At 45.1% G+C, this 22,560-nt stretch overlaps 1 protein-coding gene across 1 annotated transcript in view; it reads left to right on the forward strand.

The window, feature by feature from the left end:
- Positions 1-495: 495 nt before the first annotated feature.
- GRIN2B (glutamate ionotropic receptor NMDA type subunit 2B) overlaps positions 496-22,560 on the forward strand; it is a 409,044-nt gene continuing 386,979 nt past the window's right edge. The window contains exons 1-3 of the mRNA XM_036237023.1: positions 496-582; positions 919-1,151; positions 2,140-2,572. The gene's annotated coding sequence lies outside the window, so the exon portion shown is untranslated. The remainder of the gene's footprint in view (positions 583-918; positions 1,152-2,139; positions 2,573-22,560) is intronic.

Here is a 22,560-nt window from a genome sequence, read left to right on the forward strand (position 1 = left end):
ACTAGCAGTCAGCAAAGCGCACATATAATCTGTACTATGCAATGCAGCCTTTAATTACACTCGCTTTGTTTCTCATTGTTTTAGGCATTAAATTCACTTGCTCAAAATAGATCTTAAGCTCCTTGAAGGCAAGAACCCGGATTTAAAACTGCGCCCAGCACACAGGATGCACATACGAAACAAAGGCTGATTTATGGAACATAAAGCAGGAGTCTTAAATTTTAAACTGCGGCAGTGCCTTTGAGACGCTTTCCGCAGCCCAGCGGCGGCCCACCGGGGGCACTGTATGAGTTCCCCCTCCCCTTTGCAGGACTTCCTCATTGCTGTTCCCCACTGCGGTCAGCAGGAGGCGCCACGGCCTCGGGTTAAGCCTTTTCCCCCTTCCCACCCCACTTTCCCCAGCACATGACGTGGGAAGCTGCCTCCGCCAGAGTCTTAGCAATAGGAGTGAGGGGGTGAAGGGGCTTGGGGGTGGGGCGGGGCGGGGGGTGTGGAGAACGAGGACACGCACGCACACACACACCCTGGGAGCAGAAATCTCTGGCTTTGTGGGTTTCTCCCACCAGGGCCAGAGTGTGAGAGGTAGGGTGTGTGTGTGTGTGTGGGGGGGGCACGTTTTTGAGTGTGAGACCCAAATTCAGACCAGGCAACCTGTGCTCGCGCCCTCCCCACCGTCCCCGGTGATTAATACCCATTTTTCTTACTCTCCCCTCCTCCCTCCTCCTCTTCCTCTCCCGCTGCCGTGCGCGCTTGACTTGCACAGCCTGCCCCCGCCCGCTTCCCCTCCCCCGGTTCCCATCATCACCAACTGGGATCTCGGCTCCTGCCTCTCCACACCCCCCCTCCGTTTTTGGGGGGAGAAAGGAAGGTCCCTCACCCCCTTTCAAAAACCACTTCCTTCGGTTTCTTCACCTCTAGGAAATCTCAGGGCTTTGCTCTATCGAAAGTGCTCGTTAGGGTGATTTTTGATCGCCACAATCCAGAAGTGCTGGCGCCCGAATGCATTTTCTTCTGCTTTGCAAAGAAGAGTCGTGAACTTCAAAACCCTCGAGATGGATTATTAATCCTGCTTTGCAGGCAAGGAAAACCCTCAATCCCCGGCCACCGGCCACCCCTCTGCCGAGACTGCAATCGCTGAGGCGCTCGAAGCGGTACGTAAATATTCACTTTAGAGTCTCGTGTCTCAATTTTTGGGTTTGGGGTGTCAGGAAGATAAAGGGTCGAAGAAGTGGGACCATTAACCAACCTGATATTAGGTAAAGCTGTTGAATCCAGCAGAACCCGGCATCTGCTAATTTGGACGTGGCTTTAAAAAAAAAAAAAAAAAGGTTTCTTTTTAGGGTGAAAAGGTAGGGCGCGCTCTCTGGTCTTTTTTTTTTGGGGGGGGGGAGGGTTAATCCCCTCACCTAGCAGAGTCTGGACATCGGTGTCCCGGGCCGGAGCCACGCGCCGCGACCATCCGTCCAGTCGACCATCCTTCACCACGTTGCAGGTGAAGCCCCGTGCACTGCACATCAGCGCGGCGGCGGCGTGAGTGTGCGCGGGGGTGAGTGTGCGCGGGGGCGCGTGCGCGGCGGGGGCGTGTGTGTGCGCGTGTCAGTGTGCCCCTTCCAAGAAATGCCCAGTGTGCACCCCGTGCACAATCAGAACCCATTGAGCACAAGCCCGGGGTGGGAGGAGGCGCTGCTGCTGGAGGAGATGGAGAGAGCGAGACAGACATGTCAGCAGCAATGCAGATGGGGCTGGGGGCCGCACTCGCTGGCGAGTTAAGTGGGGATTGTGTTCCTGCGTCTGTGTGAGGGTGTGTTGCTATGTGGTGCCGCTTCTCCCTCGCTGCCTCCTTCCTTCCCACTTCCCTCCTTCTCTCCCTCCCTCCCGCCCTCTCACCGCTTCCATTCAGGTTGGCTTTCCCACCTCTCATCCGTGCCTGTCCCAGGAATGGTATAGCCAGACCTTTTCTGAATTATTTATAGACCGGTGCCAGCTGTTTTCAATTCCTCTCGTGTGCACTCGGTGGGAAATGCGGGGTTTCCTCCCCCTTTTCCTTAAAACGAATTGATATCTTTTTCGGAATACATTTTTCTCACCCTCTGGGGTCCACTCGAATCAAACCCTGACCGCCTCTTTTTTCCCCCTTAGGAAGGGGACGCTTTGGGAATGACCATGCTCCACGGAGGGACAGAGCCGGCCCCAAGCTTCTCCACACAGAGCCTCCACTAAAGCTCACAAAATCAAAAACTGTAATTGATAGAAGAATTATTAAAAAAAAAAAATAGTCCAGCCACTAACCTCACATGCAAAGGGAATAATTACTCTGGATTCTGCATTGTGAGCTGCTCTCCGTACCCTGACTTACCTTTGAATTCAGTCTTTTTTTTTCTTTGAATTTGCATCTCTTCAAGGCACAAGATTAAAACAAAATTCACGCTAAATTGGATTTTAAGTTATCTTCCTTCCATTTACCCTTCATCTTTCTTATGTGGATATGCAAGCGAGAAGAGGAGACTGGACATCCCCAACATGCTCACTCCCTTAATCCGTGCGTCTAGAGGTTTGGCTTCTACAAACCAAGGTAAGGCATATTCTATTGTATTTTCTTCTCACTTGGGGTAAGGGATTCCTTGTTTTCTCTCTTCAAGTCCCTCAAGTGGATTTTTTTTTTTTTTTTGGAAGAAAAGGTAACATGATATTAAAATATTTCTGTTTGGGGGAAAAGGCTTATTACAAAGGGGTAAATTTCCCATGTTATTTCTTTTCCTTTCTCATCAAACAGGTTTTGGGTTTTTTTGGAAGCAGTGGGGGTAGATGTCTGTAGGAACAGAGGATGTTGGATGGCATAAAGGGGTACAGGCATGCAGACATGACTGGGAGACCTGTGTGATTTTTGAGTTAAATATCATTTTATTCACCTAAAGCTAAAGGTCTGATTTTTATGGGATTCTAGAAATCTTTTTTTTTTTTTTTTCCAGTCTGGCTTTCCCCTTTGCCACTTCCATGCCTCTCTATCTCCTGTCTCTACCCTCTTAGGCATCCTTTCGATGCCCTTTACAAAATGAAAATAATGATTGAGATTACTGTGGTTACTGCCCTCAAGTCCACTGGCTGTCTAAGGGGTTGACACTGGGCCCAGAGATCCTGGGAGGCCTACTGCAGAGGGACAGGTCTAGGTGGGGACTCCGGCTGGTCTAAGAACACCTGGAATTGAAGGATGCTGCAGGTTAAGGGGACTTAAATCTGAAGCTTGGAAAGAAGGAATTCTGTCAATATCCTGCTTTTAATTTGTATTTTCTTCATGTGCTATTATTTTTGAGCTGTAAATTTCTCCTTCTGTCTACACATCTATTTATACCCACACATCCTCCAAGCAAACTGTTACTTCCACACTCTTGCAAAATGGCTATCTTGCAGAGTTCTGAAATGCTGTGCATGTGGAAGGGGTGCAGAATTCGACACGTGAGTCTTTGTGTTAAACAAAGAGATGTGCCGTTTGCATGTGTTAGTCTTGTACCCTCAAAAAATAGAATGAATATTTTAATTTTTTTTCCTCATCAGTTCTTATATGATATGTGAAGTGTGGTTTGGCAGTATTTTCATGCTGCCTAATGAAAAGAGAAATAGCAGGAGAAATGGAAAAGGTTTAGCTAATGACTCTTCAGCTAGTCACTCATGCAATCCAAGACAACTCCTGAGCAAATCAGAATATCCACAAGCTGGAGGGCCGCGATGGGGAGCTGGCTGCTCCTCTCCTTGGTCCACTGACCATATAGCCCCAAACTCTGAAGGTGGCCAGATGCAGGAATCAATTTGAGATAAAGATCTTCAAAGTAATGCAGCAGAATCATTAGCATCATAATCTTTCTTAAAGTATTCTCTTCCAAATCTCCTCCCCCCCCCCCCGGCAATTTTTTATAACAATACTTTGAAATAATCTGAAATACTAAAGGGATGTGGGGGAAGTAGCGGAAGGTCTTTGTCACTCAACAGCATAGTGCAGGATAGTTTTTCATTGTCCAAAAAGGGTGGATATGTTCCAGATTCCCTACTCCCCTCGCCTAGGTTTCATTCTTTGAGCGTTTATTGCTTAACCACTAATCTGTGACCATGGTGTCATCAAAGTCATCAGATTTTGAACCATGTTCTCACCATCTCCACAAATAGCTGAGGTTATCTGATGTGTGCTCACCTTAGAGACACCTGAGCTGGTTCCCCATCTGCTACTACTCCTCCAAGTGGGAGGATTAACTCTTAATTTTACTTCAAAATAGAACAGAGGTATGGGTGAGAAAGGCGGCTCCACGTGTGATGATTTCATAGGTACAGATGAGGGAGGCGAGGTGGATATCAAAGGGCGCATGCCCTCTTTTGCATTCTTGGTGCCTATGACAGTGCTGCTGTACACCTAGTAGGCCCTTCTCCATGTTCGTTGGTGACGGGGTTGCAGTGGATTCGCCTTGATTGCTAATGGGAGTAAGCCGGACTCCGGGCCATCGTTAGTTGGCCCTAAGACCAGGCAAAGGGCAAGTGGTTAGAAGGAGAGGGTGCTGAGGAAGAGGAGGATGAAGGAGTGGGAAAGCTACAAAGAGAAAAGAATGGAATTGCAACTGGAAAGGGCTTCTTGGGATTCTCGGAGGAACCACCGCGGGGGGTCCGTGGCTTTCCCCCATCCAGAGCCGGTTTAGATACTCTGGGGAGGATGCAGGTGTCCCTATCCTCCTGAACAGGTTTCCTGGGGCTGTGACTCAGTGGTGTTCTGGGCTGTCTCAGGGCCATTGTTCTCTCTTTTTTCCCCTCATAGCACAAAGAACTGACTGGGTTCTATTTTGTCGTCTCTCCTTCTGCCACCCGCCCCCCCAGAGTGTGGGTTACATGGGAAAGAAATGTGGCTGCTGGTGGGAGGAAGGCAAATTTAATTTCAATCGAGGAGCCTTCATGGTGTATAATTAAGAAAAAAATTAATGGGAAATATAGACTTCCCAGGAAAGCACGGTTAAGGATGTTAGATTGGTAAATTCAAGGGAAACAGAACAGCATGGTTATCTTCGCCCCTGTCTTCAGGTATAGCAAAGATGACCATCTGTGAGCACAGAATGATATGGTATCTGAGAGATAGATGTTTAAATGCAAAGAGAGGAGCAGAGCTCTTAAAAATAAAAGAAGAGAAATCCGAAAGGAACCTGTGTATTTAAGTTTCACTCTTTTCTTCTCTCCATTGGTTCCATCCTTAGGAAGCTTATCTGCCTGAAGAGTCTTTCTTTGCCACTGTATGTGTGTGATTATGGCAAGGGTAGATGCAGGCAAAGAGAATAAGTAAGGAGGCAAAATGACAGAAAAGGAGAAGGAAGAAAAAAAAATTTCTTTAGTCACTACTTTGCACCCCAATGCCTTTCTCTTAAGCTGAGTGAGAAGAGCGACTTCCTCTGGTGAAGGGGTGAACAGCAGATACTTTGATTTTATGTTCCTGCTTCACTCTCAGAGAGATGGCTTCAGAACCTCGACCATCTATCTTCTTCACAAGCTTGACCTTTGTGTACACGCACCCAACCTCGTGTGTGGAGGGGCGGTGGATGGGCACCTGGGAGGTGGACGCATGGACTGGGATGAGCAGTTCTTGATGGGGAAGAAGAGGATGGAGCTGATCCAGCCCTTGACCATATAACTGTTACCTTGTTAAACATTTGCCCATTGGCCCCATGAATATTATGAGCTCAGGATGCAGGGTTTCCCCCCCTCCCCCCTATTTTCTTGTTCAAGAGTATGAAAATGAAGGTGACATGTCCACTACTACTAACAGGTTAAAGCAAAAATTTAGTTAATATTTACAGACTATGAAATGTAGGAGAAAGGACATGTTTGTGAAGAAACTGTAGGGAAAAAAAAAAAAATCAGCCTAGAGAAGCCAGGGTCGGGATGAAAGCCAGGGTGGGACTCGCTATTCTCAAGGTTGGAAAACTATTGTTCTGAATGATAATCTTCTCTCCTTAACAACAAAGCCTGGGGCTGACAGAACAACTCATCTCCTATACCTCGTTGGGGTCAAGAGTGAATAAGCTGCTTTTCTTCATAGCCACTCTACACCCTCCCTAAGAATTCTAGAAATTTCGTCCTTTCGGTAAACTACATTTTCAGTCTCTGCTACTGATTACACAATTGGATACTAGTATCTCTCTCTATAAATAATTATAGATCAAAAGAGTTACTGGTCTAATGAATTGTTCACATTTATTAAAGTGCATCCCTTCTTTGCAACCACAAGAAGTCTCCAGGGAGAGTAGATTAATGGTTGAATTGATATCTTTCAGAAGGATGCAGAAGATAGAACAGAATGTAGTCAGGATAAAAGAGCAGGCATAACTCAGAGGAGGTGGGTTTCCCAGATTCGCTCGTGGCTGTTAATGGTATATCTGTGGCCATTACACGAGATCCATTGCGTGGATGAGTTCTTGAGGTTCCTTGAACCCAGAGAGGTGTGCTCAGGAACCCTTGCTTGGTTGTTTATCGCTCTCCTACCACCTTATTTTCATCTTTTCACTTTCTAGTGCTTTCAGCTGAGGTCGGTGGAGAAGGGACATAGCACATATATTGAGGCCTTGTTGACATCCTTCGTGACTGCCCCAAGCAGAGTTACTGCTCTGCCTTCTGTGATCACCAATGCCTATTTGTGGTTATTGGTACACCTTATCCTAGTTTTGTTTCTATACCCTATTTCTTTCTTTAAGAAGTTTGTGAGCTCCTCAAGGGCAGGGAGGGATGTTTTTTCTTCTTGGAATCATTTGTATTTAGCATAGTGACTGGCACATAATAGATAGTTGAAAAAAAATTAAATGAATGAATGGGGGAGAGGAAGTGAAATATTTAATTAGTGGATGATGCTATTTGTTGTTTGTTCTCGTGGGTAGAGGAATGGTCTGATGCTGGATGAGATCAAGAATATCAGAGCTCTGTGACACTTTGGAAAGTATCTCCTCTGACCTTCTCGTTTAATAGATGAAGGAGCTGAGATGCAGGGACATGGAGTTTTTGCATAAGGTTGTAAAGCTTCTTAGTGCCCTTGCTCTCTGCACCACACCATTAACTGCGCTGAGATGTGGAGATGGTCTGCGGACTTCAGGTGTCTACATCAGCACTTCTCACACTTGATTGTTTGTAGGGATCACCTGGGAACCTTGTTAAACTGTACATTCTGATTCAGGTGGTCTGAGATGGTATCCAAGATTCTGCATTTGTAATCTCCCAAGTGATGCCAAAGCTGCTGGACCAGGCATCATGGGTGTACATTATTCCTGAACCTAATTCTATATCATGATTAACACTGGCAGTTATACACATTTATTCTATGTTTTGGACTTCTAGTATTTCTGCTTTGTTCTTAAAAGTAAAAAAAAGAAAAGTCAGAAAGGAACCTGTATATTTAAGTTCCCTCATCTCCTCTCTACGGTCACTCTTCCACCATACACTCTTTGCTTCTTTCCCTTTCATTCTCTGTTCATTATTATTCTGGTCCTTTTCATAACTGATTCATCTCTTTCTTTTTATGTTCTCTTGCTTCAAGGTTTATCTATTTATTAACGTCTCTTACTCTCTTTTCTTTCACACTATTTCTTCTTTTAACTTTATTTTTATGCTTTTTGTTCTGCTCAGTTATTCAACAAATGCTTGTTAAGAACCAACATTTGTCAAACACAGTGTTATGAAAAAGAATTAGCCCTGGTCTGTACTTTTCAGTAGCTCATGATTTAATGGAGGAGACATGTAAGGAGATCATCATATATTTAGGTAAGATTTATAAAGGGGAGAAGCCTGGGGGAACAAGGTGGGCTTCATGGATGGTTGACAGTTAAATTATGTCTTTAAGAATAAGTAGGAGTTTTGTAGAAGGAAAGAGTGGTCATTTTAGGAGGATGGAGAGCAGATGGAGCAGCTTGCTGGTGTAAATGGGCAAGCCTCCTGTTCTTCCCTGCTTCCCTTAACTTCTGAGCAACACAGGAGTGTGCTGGTTCATTTATTAGGAATCTTTGATTCTAAATGATGAAGGGGAGAATAAAGTCAGATTCTTCTTAAAAAGAGAGGGAAGAGGCCCTGATTTCTGCTTTAGTGCTTCTGCAGTGTCTTGTGTATTAGGCTCGCCTCTAGAATGAGCAAATGATACAATTTTCATTTTAGACCACTGGATTGCAACTGACTTTGTTGATGGCCATTATAAAGAAAGGGACAGCTGCTAGTTGGTTTGTAGCCAAGGAGAGAGCTGGATCCTAGCCCAGGCCAAGCTACTCGGAATGAAGGACCAGCTTAGCCTCATGTGTTTCCAGAGCAGTGAGGTAGAGAGTTGCCATGCCACTCAGACACTAGCTGCTTTCTTTAATGGCAAAGGGGAGTGATGGAAGAGGAGGGGCTCAGTTATTCCCAGGGAATTCACAGAATGGTTTTTGGTAGCCTTTTTAGATGGCCTGATGTTTTAAGAGTATTCTTCATTGGGATGCCCATGCCCAGGTATAGAGATGACAGGGAGACACCTTGAGCCACTACTTGATGAAACTGTAGCATTGGGGCCTAAAGGAAGAGGGATTTGAAATGCATGTTCCTCTAAATTTTATTTGCATCTTTTTCAGTTCCCCAGCCTTCTTCCCTTTTACCCCCAGTTTTACCATTTCTCTGCATATTGTAGTTTATGTTCATTTAATTAGCAAAAGGAACTTGAGCTCAGCCTGAAGACTTTTTAAAGGTCTACTACAAATAGAGTGTCCTGGGTATTAAGGAATGTGGGTGAGCAAATGCCACCACTGGCTGACTTGAAGGACATTCATTCCAAGGTGACTTGAGAATCAGGTTGGAGAGGGGAGAGGAGGAGAAGCAAGGCCAGACCCGAGGGAGCGGAAACCCTGGAAGGAGAGAGAAGCCACAGGCTTTCACCCTGCTTGGAGACTAGCTTTATAGGGAGGGGAACATCTGCAGTACAGAGCTTCCTAGATTAGGACAATTAAGGTTTCGACTAATTAACTCATTCGACTCATAAAAGCCAAACTGTGCTCTACACATGCCATCCTCTGTGCCTTTGCTCATTGCTTCACTCAGACTGTGAATTTTCTTAGAAAGAAATTTCAAGTTAAAATTCCTCATTAATCTTTATATAGACCCTCTCAGGGCTTCAGCTGGTTAGAATTTCTTAGGAAATCGGATCTTGTTTTTGTTGAAAGGTAGGACTTAAAAACAATGGCTGACTGAAAGCACCACATCGTTAGAGGAGGGGAGGAAAAGAATCTTAGGAGAAACCTGAATCTTAGGTGATGTCATTAATCCTTTTTCCCAAGCTAATTAACTGTACTCTGAAAATGCGGAGATGTTCTGAGGCAATGCTCCTGCCTTCTGGGGGTCTTAGTCTGGTCACTCAGCTACCACTGTAGCTGGTGTCTTTGGATTTGAGAACAGTGTATTCTGCGTATCCAAATACACACACACCACATGCGCCCACACACATTAGACTTGTGTACATATGGGTATGTTTGTGCAGTGACTTACCTGCCAAATACAGTAGTCAAAAATAATCTTAAATGCATTAAATGTGTGTGTGCAATCGAGGTACAGTAATGCATGTGTCGTGTGTGTGTATGTGAGTAAGCGAGAGAGAGACATGGGATAATAAGGATGTTAATGCTGACAGGCACTTTGAAGGTTATCTGTCATCCTCCACAACCACCATTTTAAAGCTGTGAACATTGTTCTAAGGTTGGCCATATGGTCTAAAGCTACATACATATGTCAGAGCGATGCCCACTGACTCTCTTGTCAGTGCGCTCCTCCCCCGCCCCCCGCCCCCCACTGCCCTGCCCCACTAGTCCTCTTGGAAACTCATATCTCTCCTCAGTGAGTGGTAGGCGTTTGCTCATCCACATATTGTCAGAGCCCAGGGTCCTCCCTTGATATGTAACGTGTCTTTTAAAATGTTAAGTTCTTCCAGTTATGCAGTAGCTACCTAGATAGTAATGGAGGACTTGGTCATTTTGGGAGTCAGAAGCTTCTTTTGTTTCAGTTTGTTACTTAACTTTCCTTTGTGAGCGTGTACAAGCCATTGACTCTGGGCCTTGATTTTCCCGTTTCGGAAACAGTGAGACAGGGTAAAGCAGTGCTTTCCCCCCTAGTTCAATAACAGAATCACCTGCAGAGCTTCGACAAAAATAAATACGAAAAACCTAAACAACAACAGCAGCAACAACAACAACAAAGAAAACAACAATGTTCACTCCCAGGTCCGGCCCCGAGCAGTTAAAATAAAATCTCTCAGGGAGTGACACAGGCAGTGGTCATTTTCAAAAAATTCTCCAGGGGGTTCTAATGTTGGCTCATAGTTGAGTACCACTGGGCAAGGTGATTGACAAGGCACCTGTTAACTCTAAACATCATGCAGTCCTAGCATTTTAAGGTGAACAGCGAGACCTTATCACTGTTAAACTGTTACATGACTAGCAGAGGGTCCCTGAGCCACAGGTCAAAAGAAGTTGGAACATGAGGGGATTTGTACAGAGTGCACACAAGGGGTGGAAACTAGTGTTGAATTAAGAGGAGAGCTGTATTTACCCGGTTTCTGAGCTCGCTCAACACCGACAGGTGTGATGTCAAAAGTTAGACAAATTAGGGAGTTGCTTTCCTGACAGCCTTGAAACAGGTGTGGCTGTGAAATAGGGCAAGTGGCCCTTGGTTCTGCGAACATCCTCTGTTCCACTTAGTCTTTATTGAGGGTGCCCCATTTCTTGTTTTGGAGAGGAAGCCTCATTTCACTCCTCTGTTACACTGTAAATGCAGGATAACTATTAATAAGTGGGGCTGGATAAGCAGACCCTGATTGACCGGTGAGGGCTGTGAATAGTGCTGGTTGGAAGTCACTAACCATGTTACCCTTCCTCTCAGTGCCAGACGTGGAATGTTAAAGGCAGGACGAGGAGGAAGAGGGTAGGGGGCATTAAGCTTTGTTCTTCTCTGGCTGTAACTTTAATCACTGATTATTAGTCTGGCCAGGTTAACAGTTTTCTCACATCCTTCATTTTTGGCTTCTCCATTTTGAAATAAAGGTGAATGTAAATGTACAGAGGCGAGAAAAAATCAGATTTATGGATCTGCATTTATTTAAAAAGATAAGCCATAAGAAAATAAAAATACTAGTTCTGTTTTAGACATCTGCTAATAGCGGTTGGAGATGCAAGAGGTTACGAGTGTGGTTTGGACTCTCACTGGTCTTTGGTGAGATATGCAGAGGTGTGAGGCACTAAATATTTAGGAGAAACCTAAGAAGTGTACTCATTGATCTGAATTTCCAAAAGCTTTCGGTTGAGATACTGTAGCCCTTTTTCTTAGATTTGTTACCTTACAGATCAGCTTTATCCATGAGTTCTGTTGGGCCAAAATTAAATCTTCAGGGTTTGTGGCTTTCATTTGATCACCTTGTTGGAAATGCCAGGATTGTTACTGGGCTTAAGAGGGAAGGAAAAAAATTCAGTCCTTATCGGTTCTGTTTACATCTGTACCCTGGTCCTTCTGCTCACAGAGGAAGGAGGACTGCAGGAGAAACCCTGGCCTGGCCAAATACAGGTGCTCAGATCTGGAAGGGCTTTCTTGGGGAGGAGAATGTTGTCCCTCGATCATTCTTATTATTTTTCAATGGTGACATTGGTTAACGAAATCCAGTGAGTTTCAGGTGTACAGTTTAATAGTAAGGTGTATATATTTTGCATTGTGTGTTCACATTGTGTAGTTAGATGTCTGTCACCACATATCTGACCCTTTTTTCCCCATCTTCCCCGCTCCTCCGCCTCCTCCCACCTTCTGGTAGCCCTTTGATTTTCTGAAAAAAATATACTATATGGGTTTTATTAGAGCCTGCATATAGAAGAGAAGCTGCTTTTGTTTGTTGATTAATCTGTCATTTTCCCTTGAGAACACGATTCATGTTTAATGTCACTTTATGTCCTCAGTGCTTATATGTTTTACATGTGGGTATCATTCAGTTAATGCTGGCTGTCAATGAACACGATAATGGAAACGAATGTGCCCTGAGGATAAAGGTGTGTTTCCACTTTCGTGCCGTCCAGGCACCTCTGGATGCTTTGGATGAATTTTTCTACAGTTGAATAGGTAAGAGGATCTTTAGTGCTGACTATAGGCTGAAAATGTACCCATTTCTTAGTGCCTCATTTCTTTGCGCTTCATTTTACATTGGGTTTAATAAGGGCATTTCTTCAGAAAGCTCTCACTCGTCACTATTTATACCCTTCCCCTTCTCTTTAAATTCCATCTCAATACTGGCTATTCCTCACAGTCCATGTCAAAGACTGTCTCACCCTTGAAATCTTGCCTGATCTTCCCAACCAGAAAGAAGCCCTCCCAAATTATTTGTCCACATACTATTTTTATTTTTCCTCCGTGTGTAGCACTCTTCTGATGTTGGGTTTTGGGATAAATTCTTCGAGGGCTTTCTATCTTGTATCCCCCTATCGCCTTCACTGTGCTGGGCTTTCTGGAATAAATAGGATAATGGTCACCTTCTCAACCTCTCCTTTTATTCTACATGTATTTAAAATGATGCTTTGATTACAGCATAAACTGAGGGTTGACTCTGAAATGTATGAATGGTCTTTCAGGCACCAGAGCAGGGAATCTAGGTGATTTATAAATCTGCATTTATGCAACTGAGATAGAGGTTAGGGAAGGGCATGAGAAGGTCTCTGAATAAGGTAGCTAGAATTTGTAGATCATTTTAGAGATCAATGGTGGAATAAAAATGCTAAGAATTATTGCTGTCAGTCCAAATAAAATAGTTATCCAAAAAGAAATTGCCTTGCCTTTGCTTAAGACCATTTTCTGTTGAATTAATGTGTGGTGTGTCCATTGTATTTTGGGTTATGTTAACATATGTAATTTCATTTAATCCTTACCACAAGGCTAACATTGTTACCTTGTTTCTCAGATGAACAGAGTGAGGATTAGAGAGCTCAAGGTCACACAGCTGTAAGCAGCAAGCCAGGATTTCAATTTATATCCTCTGATTTTAACCCCTGGCTCTTTAAATTGTGTAAAGCCACTCACATGTAAAAGAAGATGAGGAACCTGTAAACAGCATTTACTTTGAAACTTGAGCTAACGTGACTTTCTTCTAGGTCCCTTCTCTTTGGTTTTTGCTCTTGGCAAAAGGCAAAATTATTTTCAACTGGAAAAATGGATGCCTACAGAATAGCCAATTTCTGGACCTTAATTTAATTGGGTGAGGACAAAAGGTGAGGAAATCATGGCACTGGCAATCAGCACCTCTGTGATTTCACATGATGGTAAGCCTTGGGCACCATCTTTTCAGCCTATTCCTACCATCCTGTAAATACACTTCACCTCCAAACTCGAAGACCCTACTTCCTTTAGGAGGAAAATAGTCCTCTTATCTCTACTCATTTAGTCTTGGACATTTTGAAGATTACTCATTTTCTTGTATCTATTTCTTTTTTAAAACCATTTATCAACTACAAACTTTGAGTGGGGGCTAATGGTTAGAGTAAGAGAATGGTAGTCAAGAATACTGCTTTGTTGTCGGGTCGTTATTATGAACAGGAATCATCGTTATTGTTCTGTGAGTTATACTCGCCTCATTCCAAAAAGGAGATGAGGAGGCTAGTTTCGTTTCTAATATCTGCATCAATCGTTGGCTCAGAGGGCATTTTTTTTTTTTTTAATAAAGTGAACGTATAATACAAAAGTTAAACTTCCTATATCTTTATTTTTCCAAGTAAGAAAAGAGGCGATTTCTTGGTCCCCCAGCTTTACCACACACGTGTTTTAAAGCTACTTTTCAATAATTTGAAGCAAAGCGGTACTGAGGAAGAGCGCTGGCCAGGGGGCCAGGAAGCCCGGCCCCACTCCAGCGCCGTCCCAGCTCTCCGGGGTTCAGGCAAGGCACACAACCTCATCTGTAAAATAAGGTCTTCAGGGGAGACAGTTACTGTGTTATGGATCAAATGAGCAAACTTAAAGCGCCCCCTCAAATTATAAGTCTGATGTACACACATACAGCCTTATTATTAACTGTACCCTGCTCAAAGTAACAGCTTGTCAGCGGCCTTCAGTGTATGACATCTACTCCCAGAGGGCAAGAGAATAGAAAATAATGGATGGGAAGACAGGCAGCAGCGGCGAATTCACCAGTATTCTGAACACGGAGCAGCACCCAGGCACTGCGACCTGTGGTTTTTAATCTGTGGTCTACGTCTCTGTCTCAGGTTCTCTTTCACAGTATTTATCTAGAAAACTAGGTAAATACTTGTCAGACAGGAGAGCAAGACTAATCTTTCTAGCTTTATGTATAGAACCATTTTTTCCTGGCTTATTTTTTATCTTTACATGATCCAAGAAGAGTAGGGATGGAGATGGCAACGCCGGCCGAGGGAAGGGATAATGTGAAAGGCGGGTTTGCGCTCCAGGCCTTTGCTCGTGCCTCCGGCTCTGTGAGTGGCGGCCCCACCCTGGCCTCGCCTGCTTCTCTTCTATTCTGCCTTCAGGATTCACCTCAGGGATCCTCTGCCCCAGGTGCTCCTGGTTCCACCAGGCTGGAGTCCCACGCGGCCCAGTTCATGTTCCCATAGCTACCCTACCCCCCACTTCCCGGTTTGAAATGACTCTTGTTGTGTCCATATCCTGCCCTTCTGGTAATAATGTGAATTTCTCAAGGGCGGAAACAGCCTCTGCCTTCTAACCCTTGTGTGCCTCACGGAGGGCTGGCACGTGGCGGACATGTAACAAATAGCTGCTAACACGGTGTGAGTGCCTGCTGGCTTTGTGCTCAGTGCTTTTTATATGCATTAGTGAATTGAACAGTCCCAACTGTCCTAGGAGGTATGTATAATTTTGACCTTAATTTCATGGATGAGGATACTGAGGCACAAAGAAATTAAAACTTGCTTAGCTCAAGTGGCAGAGCCGGGATTTGAACCCAGCAGTCTGGGTCGAGCTCATACTCTTAAGCTTTATGCTCTACAACTTTGTAATAAATGGTTACGGTTGATCTGAACCTCAGAGCCTTAGAAGAAACATATTGTGTTTCTACATAAGGAGGTCGTTGGAGGGAAGAGAAGAGACTTGCACAGCAGAACTTGAAGGATTGTTAGCATTTGGACTTGGATGAATTTTGTGGACGTCATTCTTCTGATGCGCTCATTGGATATAGGACAACCCAGGGCTGTCTTCCAGAAAGACATGGGAATGTGATTCGTGTAACTACTGTTGAATTTTACAGAGGATGAAGGGCTTGTGTTTCCAGCACTTGTACTTCTCTACTGCTTGCTGTCACTTTTGGGTTCCTTAAGTTTTTTCTGGCTACTGTTTCCTTCACTGGCATTTCAGAGCTATTAGGGTTACCTACTTACCTGCATCTTCCTCCAGCCTTTCTTACTAACATGGTGGCAGGTACAGAAAATCGTAGGTTGAGAGCAGGAACTCAGGACACCCAATGTTTCTGTCTGCTTCTTAATAGTTAACTGGGCAAATGTCTTCACTTCTCTGTGCCTCCTGAATCTTTATCTTAAGATGCAGTATTAATAATTCTGGCCTTCCAATTATTGTGAGAATTAAGTGAGTTATTTCACTTAGGACAGTACTTGTCACAGAGTAAGTATTTAGTAAGTATTCACTACTATTATGGTTCCTGGTCCCAGCCTAGCCAGAGCCAGTTTGGGTGGTCAGGGTGTAATGCATAGTTGTCCTGTGTATGGGGGTAGTCATTCCAGAATTAGAGGCTTCCAGATCAAGACAGGCATTGATGTCTAATAAATCATAAAAACCATAGCTGGCAAGAGAAGAAAATATGGTCAAGAGCTGACATTTTCTAGAATATTTAAAGAACATGAATTCTGGTACCAAAAAAAATGCAGAAGGTACTCACAAATAGGAACCAATTCATCAAGGATTTAAAGGTTGAAATGAGCTTTCGGCAAAGTGACCATGAACTGATCAAATGTAGGATAAAATGAAAATCAGTAAGGAAGTCTGCAAAGAAACAAACAAATTTGGGGGAAAAAAGGAAAATTTCCAATGAAAGAAGATGACAGAGGCAAAGACAAACCTATGTGGATGTAGAAATAACAACTCCTTACATTTCTGGAGTGCTTTACAGTTTACCAAAGGCTTCTCACGTATTTTCTTCCCATCACAGTTTTTGATTTTCGTAAGAACCCACTAGGAGAAATTCTAGGCAGGAACTATTACCTCTATTTTATAGATGAATAAATTGAGACACAGAGTGCTCTAGGGATTGTCCAAAATTGTATAGTCGAAAAAGAAAGAGATGGAACTCATCCCCAGCTTTTCTGAATCCCAAGTCCAGCCTCTCGCTTTTTTGCCTCTGCTTTGAGAGAGTTGAGAAAAGCAGCTTGTTATCCTGGTGGAGAAACAGAGTATTGACTCTAAAAGAAAATGTGTTTGGTGGACAGGTGAACATTTTTAGAAATAGTAAAGGTTGTGAAATCCAAAAAGGCGAGGTCAAACATATTATTCAAAAGCTATTGGGGCAAGAGAAATTATTATGTTACTTCTTTATATTTTTCTTTACTTTCCAAAATTTCCACAACAGAAAAAAGATGAGATAAGAAATAAGAATTTTAATTATATCAGGAATTAGAAAAAACGAAGGGGTAAAAGTTATCTCCATAAGGGCAAGAGGTATATCCTTACTTTCTTAGAAATATAACTGAGAACTGGTTACTAACATACAGTCATATGCATGTGTGCGTGTGTGTTTGTGGGTATGTACGTGTATATGTATGTGTGTGTGTAATCTGGATTCTAGCATGGGTTAGGGAAAATAGAACCAAGTTAAAATTGAAGAGGTTTTTAAAACATTAATTAATGAGAGTAGAATAAATAACCTCAGGTCTGAACGACAGTTTATAAAATGACTCCAACAAGGAAACGGTCACGGAAGGGCCGAAGGCTGCCATTTGAGGAAATCACAGAGGAATGGAAAGATATCGGAGGGCCAGCTTATGACCCTTTTTAAAAAAGAGATGATGGCCGGAAATTACCATCTCATAAGCATAAATGTAAATTGGAAAAAATATTGAACCCCCTGGTCAGTTATTGACCCCTTGAAGAGACCAGGGCATAGTAACCATTAAAATGGCTTTTCAAAGAACAAATCCGATTAGATCTGTGGTTTTGGGAGAAGGACAGTTTTGGCAAGCTGTAGGAAACTGATATGTGTAATTAAGAACAAGTAATGAAACTTTTAGATCTGACTTCCCCTGAGATTCTACCTTTTAAACAGGGAAAATGCGGTGGGTTAAAATAGCCGGTGCTCAAAATGGAGCAAGGGGCAGTGGCTGCTGGCCAGGGCGCTGCCGTGGAAGTGTGGTTGGTTCTCCCCTGGGGGGATCTGAACTCAGCCTCTGTTAATGTTGCCAGCAAGGTGGGGGCAGTAAAGTACTGTGCCTGCCTCTCGTGGCTGCCAGAAGGGTTTGCTCCCGGCTGAGGGGTGAGGAGGTGTCCTGCCAGAGTCGGCTTTGCGGCTGTGGGGCGCAGGAACGGGCCTGTTGGCAGCCTCTGCGGGCCACGCTGCCGCCCTACTCCCCGCTTTATCTTTCCCGCCCCTCCCACTCGCAGCCCTCACATGCATGTGATCAGCTGTTCCTGAAATGTGTGCTCATTTTTATGCAAACCCACTTTTATGCAAACTCCCCAAGTTCTTCCTGAAGTATTAGGGGGCTTAGGGGTCCCTGAAGCCCATCCAAGGACACTGGGTTTAGACTCTTTGCTCTAGACCACGTGTCTAGGGCGCACCCCGGTGGATAATCCCCATCGCTTCCAGCAGACTGGACAGTCAGTGGAGATCACCTTTTTGGATTCTCTCCTTTCCATTCCCACAATGGGAGCTTGGACTCTACTTTCTACTGGGTGTCAGGCAGAGCCTTCCTAGGGGGCCATGATCCCAGCATCCTTAGTATTTCTAGGCTGGAACTGCTGTAGCTTTTAAACCAAAGCAAACCTGGATTTTAAATAGTGTTTAAGTCTGTAAATACAGCCCAAAGCCCCAGTACCACTGACCACAGAAACAGCCACGTTTTTGACGTCACGGAGACTCGAGTTCAGAATCCCAAGTTTGCCGCTTGCCACTGAGTAACCTTGGGTAAGATGCTTAATGTTTTTGGCCCTTGGCTCTACTCTTCTGTAAAATGCAGGTTATGTGAAGGTCAGATGAGGTAAAGTATATAAAGTGCCTGGAATTTAGCTTTCTTTCCTCTCTGATCCACATCCTATGAGCAATGTTGGTGAATTCTTGGTAGGGCAGGAAAAAGAAAAAGTGATGGTTTTTGCTGGTTTTCCCATCTTCTGTTTCTTCCACCTGAATGCCTATCCCACCCTATTCCTCTGCTGTGGCTCTAGGGCAAAGAGGAAGAGAAATATAGAAGCTGGATGTGTTCCTGTTTACCAGGGAGACAGAGTGGAGTGTATGAAATCTGGTGGTCCAGGACGGCCTCAGGGAATGGGGAGTGTTTCACAATAAGCCCTGAAATTAGGCGTGTTTAGGGAGGCCATCCAGAGAGCCCCGGGGGCAGAGAGCCTGGCATTATTAGAGTCAATGGCAGTAGCAAAGGAAGAGGGGGAGAGAGAAAGAAATCGATGAAAGACAGGAGACTTTCTGATCTAGGACATCAACTTCAGGCAAATTCTTTGGCTTTTCCTCCGCTTTGTGTGTGGAGGAGGGAAAAAACAGGGAGGGGGAGAAAAAACGAACAGGGAGGCCGGAAAGGAAAGGGTAGAGGGCAAGCGGGCTGTGTCAGGACGGTTCTGCTTCCCAGACAGCGGGGACAGGACTACTGCAAACAGTGCCTGTCTAACTACGGTGCTGGGGGGACGGCGCCCACCGCCCCATCCACCTTGACAGACTGGCGGTGACGGAGGCGTTAGCAGTTTTGGCACACTTCCGCGGGGGAGTCAGAAAGCCACAGCTGCGACGCCACCCTGGGAAGTTCTTTCTGGACCCCGGGGAGTTTTAGCAGCCTCTGCGTGGAGGTCAGCCAGCCTACATGCCTGCCAGCCCCTCCCGCCTCACTTGGGTGTTACTGTCACTGCGATAATCCAGTCCGCTGCCCAGCAGATATGTGCCGTCTGGAACTTGCTCTGCGTGCATCTCTTTGTCTTACTCCTGCTTCTAAATGGTGGCAAACAGACATTTTGGGAAGGAATTAGCAATATGAGTTCACAGAATGTCAGGCATTCAAATGGCAAATAAAAATCAATTTTGAATTTATCTGGGTTTTAAGTAGTTTGTACCGTGGTACCTACCAGTAGCATTGGCGATTTAGGGTTAATTTTATGCAAAATGAATGAATGCAGTTTGCTGAAATCTGAGTTTAACAGCTGCAGGCTGGTGGGATATGGGTCTTTGTGGAAAGCTTCTGTTTCCATTGGAGAGGGGATGAAACACACTTAAGGCGTTGGACCCTGGTCTTCCTTTGGTATCGCAGTCAGGGGTGGGGATGAGGTGGGTGTGGAGGCGAGTAGAGCCTCCCTGCGCTCCTGCCTGGTTCCTCGGTGCAGTTGGGCTGCAGCCCAGATGCAGCTGGAGGACGAAGCGGCTGCCAAGAAAAGCCGTGCTCCCTGCTGCGCGCTGTGTGGAAGAGCCAGCTCGGTGCACGTGTGCGTGTTCTTGTGTGTGTTGTGTGTGTGTGTGTGTGTGTGAGAGAGAGAGAGACGGACAGAGACAGAGAAAGCGACAGAATATGAATGAGAAATCATTCCTTCACGGGATATAAGAAACCTTAGAGACCAACGTCCACAAGGGCTCCTCCGGTTTTGATTTCCTACTTGGCACCAGCCTATTTGAAATGCTGCCCAGCTGGTTTTCATGTACGACCAGGCTCGAGAACTGCTGTTCCAGACCCTCTGCCCCGGCTCTCCCACACCTGCTCCTTTGTGTCATGTGCATAGTTATGCTTCACCGCCAACAGCGCTGCTTGCAGCATCCGCTCTAAGGGAGAAAGGCAGCCCCCGATTTCTTGAAACTCCTGGCCATTCTTGTCTGCCTACCAATGGACCCATGTTTCTAGAAGACATCGTGGATTGATTAAATAAATGCTCTTAACCCTGTAATTTTACGCGCACAGCTCCTCATGCTGTGGAAATAACTATTCTTAGATTTTTCATTGTAAGTAGATTGTTCGGATTGCCCAGAGGGAAAGAACTTTCTCTAATTTTAATAAAACAAGTGTTCATTTAGCTATTCAGTTAAAAAAGTCAACATTTTCACTCTTTCTTCCATTTTCTGCTCTGTTTCAAAATATACGCTAAAGGACCTTTAATGTGTTAGATTCACGAGTTCTTGCACATTTCCATTGCACGTGAACCACTTACCAGCTAAGATGCATCCTCCACCCCACCTGCATTGCACCTCCATCCAGATCTCCGGCGACGTTCCTTCCCTGAATTACAGTTCCTTTCTCAGCGCTTCCCCTGAGTTAGCCCTCCTCGTGACCTTCCTCGTGACCTTCTTGCTTCCTCACTTAGATCACCGACCCTTGACCTGTCAACATGAAATCCCTCGTTGCTTCCCTCCCCTCCGCACTCTGCCACTTTATGTTCCATCACACTCTTAATTTAATTTCTCCATTACTGGCCCATCAACTTGCAGTCACATCTGCTTTTCTGTCCTGTCGCTCATGCTACTAAGGGCAGATTAGGAAAGTCCCAGAAGGGAGCTCAGTCTTTTCTTCCAGAACACCATCAGCTCTGAAAGGCGGGGTGACCAGCCTTTATTTATGAGCCCCAGAATCACACGCTTGTCCAGTTCTTAAGTACCACCTCCCTGAGCTGATGCATCTTCTCCTCCATACTCCTGCTCACAGCCGATGGTCCCATCGCACTTGCCTGAGAAAATCAACACTTTGCCATGTAAATGTCCACAGTCATTCTCTTTTCAGTATAAACATTCATGTCAACCTTTTGTTCGCTGGAAGCATCAGAAAGGCCTTTGTTTCCAGCCCCGTTCACCTTTTCATTAGTTTTGCTGTCACTCAGGGCCCCTTCCTTTCCTGACATCCTGAACCCTGTCTTCCTGCTGCTTCTTTGGTGCTGCTTTCAATGTGGTCACCCTAAAACTTTCTCCAAAACAAAATTCATTCCCCCCCCCCCCCGCCCCCCAACCTAGCTCCTCTTTCTGAGGTCCTAATTCTTCGGCTAGTATCTGCACTCTCTCAGTCAGCAGTCCCCAACCTTTGTGGCACCAGGGATCAGCGCTCCTATGAGAGTCTAATGCCTGCTGGTCTGAGGTGGAGCTGAGGCGGTGATTCTAGGGCTGGGGAGCGGCTGCAAATACAGATGAAGCTTTGCTCACTTGCCCACCCGCCCCTCACCTCCTGTTGTGCGGCCTGGTTCCTACCAGGCCACTGGGGTTGGGGGGACCCCTGCTCCCAGTGCCGCAGGCCTGGCACTTTAGGGATCTTTTATGTCTCCCTAACGCTTTTTCCCTAGCCCCTGGTGGATTCTATGGAATCTGTCTTCAAGTGCTTTTGCATATGGTTGCATCGAGCCTTGTGGTTAAAATCATAGACCTTGAAGCCAAACTGCCTGAAGTTGTTAGTTCCCAGTGGTGGGACCTTTGACAAATCACATACCTCTCTCTGAGCCTTGGTTTCCTTATTTATACAAAGGGGATAATAATAGCACAGCTGTTTCAAAATGTTCTTTTGAGGCTTAAATAAATTAATAGCTATGAAGTACTTAGAATGCTGCTTGGCACATTGTGAGTGTTCGACAAATAAATGTTAGATCTCACTATTACCTCTACAGCAGTGGTCTTCAACTGGAGATCATTTTGCCTCTCAGAGGATGTTTGGCAATGTTTGGAGACATTTTTGAATTTTCTGACGGGGAGCGGATGTTGCTAAACATCTGATAGTGCACAGGTCAGCCCCTGGAATCAGCTATCTAGCCCAAATGTCAGTAGTGTCCAGGTTGAGAGACACTGCTCTATATTTTGGCCCCAGAAATTGCCACCACTTTCTCAAGGTGTAAGCTAGTGCCCATTTCTGTGGTCCGCCTCCCTCCCCCGCTCAGTTCTCAAACTCTTTGGAAGGCTCACTTTTTCCCATGTTTTCAGCCGTACAATGATTTTGATGGTTCTGAAGTCCACATTTCCAGCATCCTTGTGGTTTTCTCTTGGCACAGTCTCTTGATATTGGGAAAGGTTAAAAGGAAAAAAACCCCGGTGTTCCTCTCCCTTCTCCATTCAAATGGCCACCCTTTCCCCACATTTTCACCGTTGCCGATGGCACCCTGGCCTGGCGCTGGTTCCCGCTGGCCGTGGCTCCGAAAGCCCGCAGCACCTCCAGTCTGCACCAGTTGCCGCCAGCTCTTCCTCTGAGTTGTTTCCTTTCATCCTCATTTCCATTTCCATGGCTACTGCATAGCGCAAGGTCTGGCTGGTGTCCTGCCTCCCTTCCTTGCCACCATCCTCCACACAGCTGCTGGAATTGTCTTCATTAAACACTGTTTTCCTCTGCTCAAGAATCCACGGTGGCTCTCCATGATCACTTATTAGCG

This window comes from Rousettus aegyptiacus, unplaced genomic scaffold (genome assembly GCF_014176215.1).
Source record: "Rousettus aegyptiacus isolate mRouAeg1 unplaced genomic scaffold, mRouAeg1.p scaffold_m13_p_2, whole genome shotgun sequence".
Lineage (NCBI taxonomy): Eukaryota > Metazoa > Chordata > Mammalia > Chiroptera > Pteropodidae > Rousettus > Rousettus aegyptiacus.